Source organism: Sceloporus occidentalis, unplaced genomic scaffold (assembly GCF_023333645.1).
Source record: "Sceloporus occidentalis isolate IW3139 unplaced genomic scaffold, rSceOcc1.0.p SCAF_4, whole genome shotgun sequence".
Classification (NCBI taxonomy): Eukaryota; Metazoa; Chordata; class Lepidosauria; order Squamata; family Phrynosomatidae; genus Sceloporus; species Sceloporus occidentalis.
The window spans coordinates 132614197-132625805 of NW_028316984.1; the positions used below are offsets into that span (position 1 = coordinate 132614197).

The window sequence follows — 11609 nt, forward strand, 5'->3', positions numbered from 1 at the left end:
ATAAAAAATGGAGGACACGTGAAAAAATTTGCTGATTTTTAAAAAAATGTTAAGATAAATGCATGTTTCTGAGGCTTCTATAGACAATTGCCCCCCTTGCCCCTGCGCGTGAGACGCCAAAGGCCCTGGCGGCAATCGGCGGCAGGACCGGGCTGGGGCCGGTCCCAAGGCCTCGCCGGGCCGCATCCGGCCCGCGGGCCGCAGGTTGCCTACCCCTGATGTAGATGTTGTACATGGGCCTTAAATACATACCTAATGCATGGATGAAAATGTCCAACCACTTTCTTAAGAACTTACACATTCCTAAGACATCAACAGGATTCTGATCCTAGTCTTCCATGAAGGATAACTTCTTTTCATTCAAATCTATGCTATGTAATAATCCGCTTTTGCTAGCAAAGAGTAATCTGAGTTTATAATAGCAGCAGAAGTTGATAAAGCTTCCTTCAGAGTGTGGCCAATAGAGAAGTTAACAACCCAGGAAACCCCACTTATTAATTGCAGAAAAGGTCCCATATTGGAGGGGTTGGAGACTAAAGCAATGGCCACCTAGGAACTACTAATCTATAGGAAAGTAATGTAGCATAAAAAGCTGTAAGAGAGAATCTGCTTTTTGTCTTTAAACCAGATGTGGTCATCCAGCAGCTGGAAAGTTTGCTGCTGAGCAAAATAGGGAAAGAAAAATCCAGTCAGCCAGGCTTTACCTGAATCTGTACTTTTCTGGCTGGGCAGGTGTTAGGTCAGTAATAAAATCTGACTACATACAGGAATAGCTGATGAATCTGCAACAATGAGGGCAGTGAATCCACTCTCAATTTTATTGTCAGTTCTGTAGGTGCTCTGCATTGAATGAAAGCTCTGTCAGTGCTGGACACTGGCTATGCCTCTATGTCCATATATGCCTTTATAAGACCATAGACAGAATTAGGCAAGTGTTTATTTACGTGGTAACAGAAAATGATAACACATATTCGTTCTATATATGGGGTGATTGTTATATGGGGTGGATATTGTGGTTTTATTGTGGCTTTAATGTTTTCATTTTTATATTGTTTTTAGCTGATGTTATTAATTGTTTTATTGTAATATGTTTGTTAGAATTTTTTATTTGTGAATAAATAAATATTGGGTTCTTTTCTGGGAGAAAGGTGGCATAGAAATCAAATAAATAAATAAATAAATAAATAAATAAATAAATAGAATTACTCCTATTTCTCAGAAATTAGGATGACATCTGTAGGAGACTCTAGTTTCACTTCAATATGAATCAGGGATTCTGAGTTTTTAAAACCCATGTGTTGAAGTTTACTGAATGCATAACTATAAGCAGATAATGTTCATTTGAAAACTTATTTTGTTTCAGACCAAGGTGCAATCTGTGCAAGAAAGCTGACTCTTTTAAAAATATATATATCCAAGACTCACTCCTGTTATCTTCCAATAAAATTATTGCTCCTGTAGATAATCTAAGGGAAAACAGAGTTGTGGCATGACTTACTAACATCTGTCTTTCTTTGGTGGAAACACTGTGTGCCTAAAATACACCTGAAATCTTTAAAGGTTGCATTTCATCTAAAAAAAAAAAATAAGAACAACAGCAGACTATTCTGCCTGCAGTACCTCTGCAGTAATCTTCACAAGCTGATTTTAGGTATCTTGACGTGATGATAACTCAACAGCTGACAGGCAGATCTGCAAAACAATGAGCTGGCACATGGAAGCATCCCCTGGGTGCCATTGTGGGAGTGAAAAGCATTGTCAGTCTTTAAAAAACCAACTAACCTACATTTGCACATTTTAATTTTTGAAGTGCTGCTGCTCATGAAAGGTAGGTTCTCTGGGAGGACTGAGTTGATGGCTGAACAGCTCTCCTTGGCCCCTATGTTCCAAGGACTCATGTCTGCTGCAGCATAACCTACAAACAGAAGGAAAACCTATTCTAGGTTTATGGCTTGTCTGCACATTATTACTATATTGGAGAGCACAGGAAATATCTTTCATAAAAACTGTGGATCACCTTCTTCTTTTGGAATTACTACTGTGATATAAATTAGCAAATTTGTGAATGTAATTCACATACATAGTTATGGTAGTCTGGAAAATCAGTATGCAAAGGGATCTTGTAGCAGCTTTGAGACTAACTAAATGAAAGAAGCTGTTAGCATGAGCTTTTGTGGATTTCAGCCTAATTCCTCAGATGCATGTATAATGTCAGTATTATCTGGCTGTGGAGAGCCAGCATGGTGTAGTAGTTCAGGGGTTGAGGGTTAGACACTGGGAGACCAGGATTCGAATTCCCACTCACCCATGGGGAGTTTCAGAGGATGCAAAATAGGATGTTGGGGGGATCACTTGTAGCTGGGAAGCTGCATTTTCCCACTCCACCCCACCTAAATCCATTTGTTAGTCCAAACAAGAATAGACGAATTGAATCAATGCAACTTACATAAGTGTTCATTTACCAAGTTCCCATTGATTCAGTGAGTCTACTCTAGTTGGGATTAACAATTGAATTTAGGAAAATGTGTATACCAATCTCATTTGAAACTGGGTCATTAGGCAGAGTTAGGAGGCTGCCTCGGGCAACTGATTGTTAGTTATCGTAACAAAGGCACAGTTCCTAGAAAACTGCCAATAGAGCACTGAGGCCTGTCATTTCTTCTTGTACTGCTGTGTCTGTGTGATCTTGTTTCAGTGACCTTATGAGATCAGTCAGTTATTGGAGAAAACTAAGGGTTTATCTACACTAATAGGGAAAAAAACTCTCTACTCACCTTGCAATTGCCACGAGCTGGGGATACAACTTACTTGACAATCCCCAGAGAGGTCATTGCAAATTTGCTGGAAGTGCTGTTCAGAAGGCTTTAATATGATTTCTCAAAGTCACCTTCTACCTTGAAATTTTTCTACAAATCTGGATTTTCCTCTGTGTAGTTGGCACTCCAAGGTGGGTTCAATGTGGAGCTGGTGGGCAGGAGCAGTTTTTGGAGGGGAAGACTGGTTGGGTCCAGCAAGCCTGGTGTGTGTCCCTTCTATAAAATGGTAAAATCAAGGTTTGCTTTTTGGAATTCATGTTTTTAAAAAATATTTTCAAACTGTGGATGGCTGAATCCATGGATAAAGAATTCATGGATATGGTGGGCAGACTATAATTAAAGGAGAAGTGAAGTGAGTTTGCTAGGTGTGGCCCACTGGGCCAATGTTACCTCACTGTTTCTGTGAGTGCATGGGGTTGTTGTGGACCAGGAAAATGCAAAGTGAGGATGATTTTATCTTATTTTACATTATTTATTTTAATTTTTATCTTTTTGGTCAGTGTAGATAAGCCCTAAGGCACTCAAAGAACTCAGTGGGATAGAAATGGCTCTATCCAGTCTCTCCCTCGTTACTGACAGTAATTGCAGGTGGGGCCCTTTCCTCCTATCTATAAAGAAAAACGTTGCAGCATTTAACTTTAAATCTGTGAATTCCAATATGATAAAGCTGCAGTTTCTAGACACTTTGCTGAAATTGAAAAAAATATTTGTAGTTGGGTGGATGTAAGACTGATTCCCATTTTTAGTCTTTGTTACTATTACTGTTATGTAATAGGGTTGTTCCCCATGCAATGCATCAATCATCAAAGTCCCCACACTAAAGAAGTGTCAACTGTCTACTGTCATGTGGTTAGCTACAAGTTTTCATCACAGATGAAAAGAAGATTTGAGTAAATAGACAGAATTCTTTAAAACCACACATATAATCCTTTTTTATTTACATACCCTCTGACCGTCCCGGTTTGGTAGTGACAGTTTTGATGAATCTTCTATTGACCCACTTTTTCAGCTGTTATTAAAGTGTCCTAGAACTTTATCACACAGGAAAAATCAGGGCTTTAGCCTACGGCCATACCACCCTAAACACTCCCAATCTCGTCTGATCTCGGAAGCTAAGCAGGGTCGGGCCTGGTTAGTACCTGGATGGGAGACCGCCTGGGAATACCGGGTGCTGTAGGCTAAAAAAAAAAAAGACAAATCAGGGCTTTAAACAGTGATTATCTTGTGAAAATGGTGCAATCTCAATTAAGGTTTTCACACAATGTCACGATTAAAGAGCCATTATCCGATGAATAAACAGACAATAAACAGCAAAACAAAAAACAATCACTATGAAAGCTTGTGAATAATTTGTTGTTTTGTTGGCAGAGGATGGAGTGCAGTAGGAGCAGAGCCTTATAGGACATAGAACTGAATATGTGCGCACACGCACACCCCATAAATATGAGGACTACTGCCAGCCCCATTGCTGGGAACACCAGCTATGCAGCTCAAACATGGAACTACTATAACAGATGGATTTTGGGCTGAGCAACGAATGGTGAGGTTTTCTGAGTTGCTTATTGTTGACTTAACCAAAGTCAATGGAAACTGCAAGCACTGAGCCATTCTGGTCAATATACTCTGTACTGCTGAAAGCTTTTCAGTGCCCTTTTGCACAATTTTTGTTTTCCTTTCTATTGATCATATTGATAGCTTTCTCTCTTCTCACTTTCCCTAGCTATTCAGTCCTTTTCAACATACCTAAACCAGAATAGGACCAGGAGGAAAGGCCAGATTTTCCTGCAAGTTTTTACATCCAAGTGAGATTCCCACCCAAAAGAAACTTGGGACAGCACTTTTATGGAAAGTGGAAACTCTTGTGGTTTTTTTTAATTATTAGTAATTTCCATAAACTTTGCAAGCAATTTTTGAGCAGGAGCTACTGTAGATCTCTGGGTGATGAGCAAACTTGGACAAACCTGAATGAAGTTTGGAATAACTGGGTCTGACTTTTGTGCTGACAGACTATAAACACAGTTCATTTCTGGTACTTGGGAGGAAGCTGCTGATCTCAGAAAACTTCCATTATAACTGTATGAGATGAGAGGGGCCAGAGGCAACATTAGAATTTTCTGGCATTTTAGGGACATGGGCTATATCAGATCACCCATTTGAAGGGTAGAGATAAAGAACTGCCCTCTGAGGAGAAAATCAGACACCCACCGCCTTGCCTCTCAAGTGCCAACTGTGTTTGCTGTTTTGTTTTTAAAAGCACACACACCCAAAAGCTTTGAATTCTGTAAATTTCTCTGGGCTGGGAAAAATGTGGAACACAATTGGCCCTTCTTATACACTGATTTTTTATACACGGATTAAAGCATCCATGGTTTTAAAATGTTCAAAAAAAGTATAAATTTCAAATATCAAATCTTGATTTTCCATTTTTTATAAGGGATACCATTTTGCTATGTCATTATATTTAATGGGCATCCACAGATTTTGTTATCCGTGGGGGATCTTGGAACCAAACTCCAGCATATAACAAAGATCCACTGTATAAAACAACAGCAGTATCAATAGATCTCTTAGACCCTGGTCATACCACCATACTTGTTGGCAATCTACCTCACCACTGCAATTGGCATAGACTCCTTCTAATGGATTTCAAAAGGAAGGAGATTGTTGTGTTTTTAAAGAAGAAGAAGAAGAAGAAGAAGAAGACGACGACTAGCTGGAGGAAATAAATGAATGGCAATGCCTCTCCTTCCATATTTTTGCCCATTTGGCATAGGTCCAGTGCTGTTTTAAATCTCTCAAGATGCTCCATCATGGGAGTTCTCTGGCATAAGGATGAGAAGTGTCTTGTCCATTATCCTTAAAGAAGATTCACTGCAATCAATTGGGCTCAATTTAATTTTAACCTAAACCTAGCCTAAAGCCCTTTCTTTGCACTAAGGCTGCATCTGCACTTCAGAGAAAATGTAGGCTGACACGACTTCATCTGACATGGCTCAATGTTATGGAATTCTAGGATTTGTAGTTTTGTGAAATATTCTCTGCCACAACAAACTACAAATTCTAGGATTCCATAGCACTGAGCCATGGCAGTTAAACCAGTTTCAAACTGCATTATTTCTGCAGTGCAGATGAAGCCCATGTCTACTTTAAACATAATTAAAATTGGATCCAGCACTTATGTCTTTCACACCAGGCTCCAGATGATAGATCTCAAGCTTCTAGTAAAACCCAAAGTAGATCCTGTGTCCCTGATGCCTGCCCTTGACTGGAAAGATCAGTTTTGGGGATATGATTCAGTGGAGTGCAAACCCATGTAAGTTTATGTCAAATAAAATCTGTTGCCAATAGATTCTTTATTGGTTTTGTGGTAAAGTCTAACATGGTTACCTCCCATAAGTGTTTTGACATTGGCTGGCCTCCTCTTAGTGATTTACCAACGTATGCTTAAATAACTCACTTTTTAGATGTTGTGGGGTTAGGAATTCTCTATCAATTATACAATGACAAAATTTCCCAATAAAGCTCACCTTTTGAGCTGCTGCAGCCCCCGCCACCAATACAGCCATTTAGTGGACTCTGGGGGTGGCAGTGGAGAAGCATCCCACTCTATTCCAATAGCTAAATTCAAAGCAATGGCATCATCTTCCAAGACGTCTAGAGGACCTCTGGGAAGTCCTGGAGGATGCCTGTCACTTAATAAACATACCATGTTAATTTTATATGCTGTATACATCTCTCAAAAGCTTCTTGAAATAGCACAAACTTGCTAAAGTGAAATGTTTGATTTGGAAGAACAAGAGCCCCTAAAGCAGGTTAAGTGTGGCTTAAATGTTATGTTCAAACAAATGGAAAGGTTTACATAGTTAAGATTTACTTTTAGGAGAATGAGTATAAATATTTTAAGACAGAACAACTCAGAAGGCAGACACTTCCCTTGCATTGCTTAAATATTAAGGAAAAAAATGAAGATGTTGAAAACAGCACATTAATTTTACCACACATGAAAAGCCAATGTGTTATGTACAGTGTGCACTTTGTAGAGATACTCACTTGAAAAATGTTGATTACAGTTTTGAAATACTCAGTTTGAGTGGTATGTTATTTATTCATTGTGTTATCACAGGCTAGGGCAGTATTGTTACAGCATGTGTTTTTGAAGATAGCATGCATCTGAGATGTAGTCCACAATTGCTCATACTACTATAAACTTGTTCATCTTTACAGTAACGGAGGAATCTCTTGGGTAGAATTCAGACAAGGGCATGTTAGTCTGGAATATCAGTATGCAAAGCACCTTTGAGAGTAGCTATGCAAAATTAAGTTGTAGTGTAAACTTTCCTAGACTGGGTCTACTTAGTCAGATGCATGGAGTGAACTCTTGGCCAGGAAAGACCTTTTTCATCAGACTATATGAATAGCCATAGAAATGCAAAATTTATGGGTATGGTGATGAGGTGACAAGTTCAGTTTTACCTTTCACCTCATCACCATACCCACAAATTTTTCATTTCTATGGCTATTCATACAGGTTATATAGGTGCTTCCTGGCCAACTGTTCACTCCATGCATCTGAGGAAGTAGACGTCTATGGACTTTATGAACTTTATCACATGAGGAAAATGGGGGGGGGATGTTAAACAGTGATTATCACGTTTAACAGCTTCACACACATCACAATTAAAGTGCCATTACCCCAGGAATAAACAGGCAATAAACAGAATTCCCTGTGAATGATTTGTTGCTGCTTATTGCCTGTTTATTCCCAGGATATGTAAAAACGGCACAATTTTCATGGGATAATGAATGAATGAATGAATGAATCTTTATTTGTATACCGGTATTCCAATGATCACAGCGGTTTACAATATAATACAACAAATCCAATAAAAGAAATCCCCCCACATTAAGCAATAAAATACAACAATAAAAATATCCATCATTCAATCACCTTTTAAAACCATTAAAACTAATAACAGCAATAACCCCAAAGACATCCATTACATTACAATTACAACAGCATAAAGGAGAAGAGTGGAATTAAGAGACATGGGGGAAAGCAAGGCGGAAAAAATGAGTCTTTAGGTTTTTTCTAAAAGACTCTAGGGAGGGGGCTGAGCGGAGCTCAACAGGGAGAGAGTTCCAAGCCTGCGGGGCCGAAGCAGAAAAAGCCCTATGTGCAGACATCACATATCTCGTGTCAGGAACTCTCAAAAGCTGTTTCCCACCCGACCGGAGAGTGCGGGGCGGATTGTATGGGGAGAGGCGGTCCTCCAAGTACCCTGGGCCCAAGCCATTTAGGGCTTTATAGGTTATAACCAACACCTTGTATTGCGCCTGGAAGCCAATTGGCAGCCAGTGTAGGTCCTCCAGTACCGGTGTTATATGACTGGCTCTGGAGGAACCCGTAACCAGTCTAGCCGCCATGTTCTGAACCAATTGAAGCTTCCGAGTTTGGTACAAGGGTTGCCCCATGTAGAGCGCATTACAGAAATCGAGTCGAGAGGTTACCAGTGCATGTACCACTGTTTCAAGGTCCCCCCAGCCCAGGTAGGGTCGCAGCTGGCGTATCAACCGAAGCTGATAACAGGCGCCTCTGACTGTTGCATCCACCTGAGAAGTTAGGTGGAGCGACGAGTCCAGAAGCACCCCCAGACTACAAACAGTGTCCTTTACAGGGAGCGTGACCCCGTTCAGGACGGGTGGAAAAATTTCCATCCCTGGACCAGGGGAGCCTATCACCAGTACTTCCGTTTTCTCTGGATTCAGGCTGAGTCTGTTTTCCCTCATCCAGCCCATTACTGACTCCAAGCAGGCGTTGAGCGGAGAGATGCCATCCCTAGTCACTGCATCAGTCGGAGACACAGAGAAGACTATTTGGGTGTCATCAGCGTACTGATAACACCGCGCCCCGTGTCTCCGGATGATCTCTCCCAGCGGCTTCATGTAAATGTTGAATAGCATAGGGGACAGAATCGCTCCCTGAGGGACCCCAGATGTGAGGGCCCTCTTATCGGAGCGACAGTCCCCCAGCTCCACCATCTGGAATCTACCTGAGAGGTAGGAACGGAACCACTGCAGAGCAGTGCCCCCGATACCCAACTCCCCCAGGCGCTCCAGAAGGATACCATGGTCGATGGTATCGAAGGCCGCAGAGATGTCCAAGAGCACTAACAGGGACACGCTACCCCTGTCCATGCCCAGACGGAGATCATCGACTAAGGCGACCATGCCAGTCTCAACCCCATAGCCCGCCCGGAAGCCAGTTTGAAATGGGTCCAGATAATCCGTATCCTCCAAGACCCTCTGCAGCTGGGAGGCAACCGCCCTCTCGATCACCTTCCCTAAGAATGGCAGCAGTGGCACAGGCCGATAATTATTTCGAATTAGGGGGTCAAGGGAGGGCTTCTTTAATAAAGGTTTTACAATGGCCGTCTTTAAATTAGATGGAAAACGGCCCTCCCTGAATGATGAATTGACAATACGACGCAACATTTCTGTTGACGCCGTTCCCCCTTGGACTGCCAGCCATGAAGGACAGGGATCGAGAGAGCAGGTCGTCTTCCTAACGCTGCCGAGGATCCTGTCCACATCCTCGGTACTAACAGACTCAAACTGATCCAGTATAACTGAGTCCACGGAAGCTCTGGACGCCTCTACTCTCGATTTTGAACCAATAACAGCGTCAAGATCAGCCCTTAGCCGAGAGATTTTATCCGTGAAAAAGTTGTTAAACTCATCGCAGCAGGCTTTAGATGGCTCCAATAGTGGGTTCAGGGGGGGAGCCAGTTGGGTAAGCTCTCTCACCACCCTGAACAGCTCTGCTGGACGCGACTCCGCGGACGCAATTCGTGCAGCATAGAACGAATTCTTAGCTGCACCAATTGCCACTCCGTAGGCCTTCAAAAGAGACTCTAGGAGTGTCTTGTCGGATAAGTGCTGGTGTTTCTGCCATTTACGCTCTAGTCGTTGTGCAGTCCGCTTCCTTACCCTGAGATCTTCCGTATACCAGGGCTTTTTATTGGAAGCGGGCCGGAAAGGACACTTGGGAGCGATACTGTATATAGCCCTGGAGAGATCAATATCCCAGGTGTTGGTTAGGGCATCAACAGAATCGCCGTCAGTTCCAACCAGGTAGCCCTCTAGGGCTTCCTGGAACCTTTTGGGTTCCATCAGCCTTCGAGGGTGGACCATTCTAATAGGTCCGCCACCCCCGGGGGGGGATCTGGGTTGTCACCTTGATACTAGCCTCGACCAGAAAATGATCCGTCCATGACAGGGCAGAGATATTCATTACCTCTGCCCACGGAGACTCCGCTGTTTAAATCCCCCATTTTCCCTGTATGATAAAATCCTATGAAAGCTTATGCTACAACTTCTTTCACACAGTTTGTCTCAAAGGAACTACAAGATGCCTTTGTGTATAGCACTGTTCTTTTTGATGAAACAATACTCTTTCAAAAAGCAATAGCAGTCTTCCTGTGTAAAACCATAGTACTGGGAAAGTACTATCACCACCCACTACCCTGTTCTTTCTACTTTAGGCAAAAAGTGGGCTGGGGATGATACAGAAGGTTTTAACTGCTACTTCAAATCCAATCTTCACTGACAGCAGCCACATTGCCCCCCCCCCTTCAGCACAGAGGATATGCTTCTAAACCCTGTACAGTTACCCTGAAAGCATTTGACATGTGTTTTGGAAAATGCCAGGAGGGAGGGGAATTGGTCTGTGTGCAATGAATGAATCTGCATATAGCAGCTGGCTGCACACGATTTACCTAGCCACATGTAAGGACATGGCTTGCAAAGGATCTGTACCTCAGACATCCCCAATACCTGCAAGAGTCTGCCCTAAAGGCATTCCATATTTCCATAGCTTATGAATGTGGTTTTTGAGGATTACAGCTTCCAGAATTCCCCAAAGCAGCATGGACTCATGCAGAAAGCTTTTTAGCCTTTAAGATTTAAAGATCTGTCAGAATTAAAAGTGCCACATGTATTAAAAGAGAATACAGCTAAAAAAAAAACAGCCACATATAACACTGAAGAACAATTTAAAACAATTAAATAAACTTCAGAGTCATAGCCATATTAGTCTGTATCAGCATACAAAGGAAAAGTATAGTACCATATTTTCCGGCGTATAAGACGACTGGGCATATAAGACGACCCCCAACTTTTCCAGTTAAAATATAGAGTTTGGAATGTACTCACTGTATAAGACTACCCCTCTTACAACGCACATCAAATATACATTTTTAAAAATCAGATTTGATATCAATATGGTAATTTAAATTCAAATGCTTATGACATGCAGGTACTTAGCAGGGAACCTTGTTGTATACAAAGTTTGCTTGGATTGGTCAGTTCTCCCTGCCTGCCCAGTGCTCCCTGTCTCCAAGACTATCAGAGCAGTAGCTGCTTTCATACGATCGCCGCATATGGCGGGGATGCAGCTGCAGCCGTTTTTTAGCTCCCCCCACCATATGGGGCGACCGCAGATTCTCCAGTCCAGCTCAGAAGTTTCAGCACCTGCCCTATAATATGACACTTGGCGTATAAGACGACCCCTGACTTTTGAGAAGATTTTCCTGGGTTAAAAAGTACGCCAGAAAATACAGTATTTTTGGGACTGACTGGGAGAAAAATGTGGCATAAGCTTTCAGTCTACGGAGCTTATCGATTGGGCAAATAAACCGTCTTTCCTCTTCTGGCTTCAATTCTGGATCCGGGATGCCCCCAGATGTTATCATATCTAAATTGCCATTGATCCAGGTGGGATGCCACTGCCCAGAT

General features: G+C 42.1%; 1 non-coding gene across 1 annotated transcript; it reads left to right on the forward strand.

Annotated features, from left to right (window-relative positions):
• The first annotated feature begins 3877 nt into the window (after window positions 1-3877).
• Window positions 3878-3996, forward strand: LOC149314628 (5S ribosomal RNA). The gene has a single exon (XR_016281212.1). It is a non-coding gene; the product is annotated as a 5S ribosomal RNA (ribosomal RNA).
• Window positions 3997-11609: the final 7613 nt, after the last annotated feature.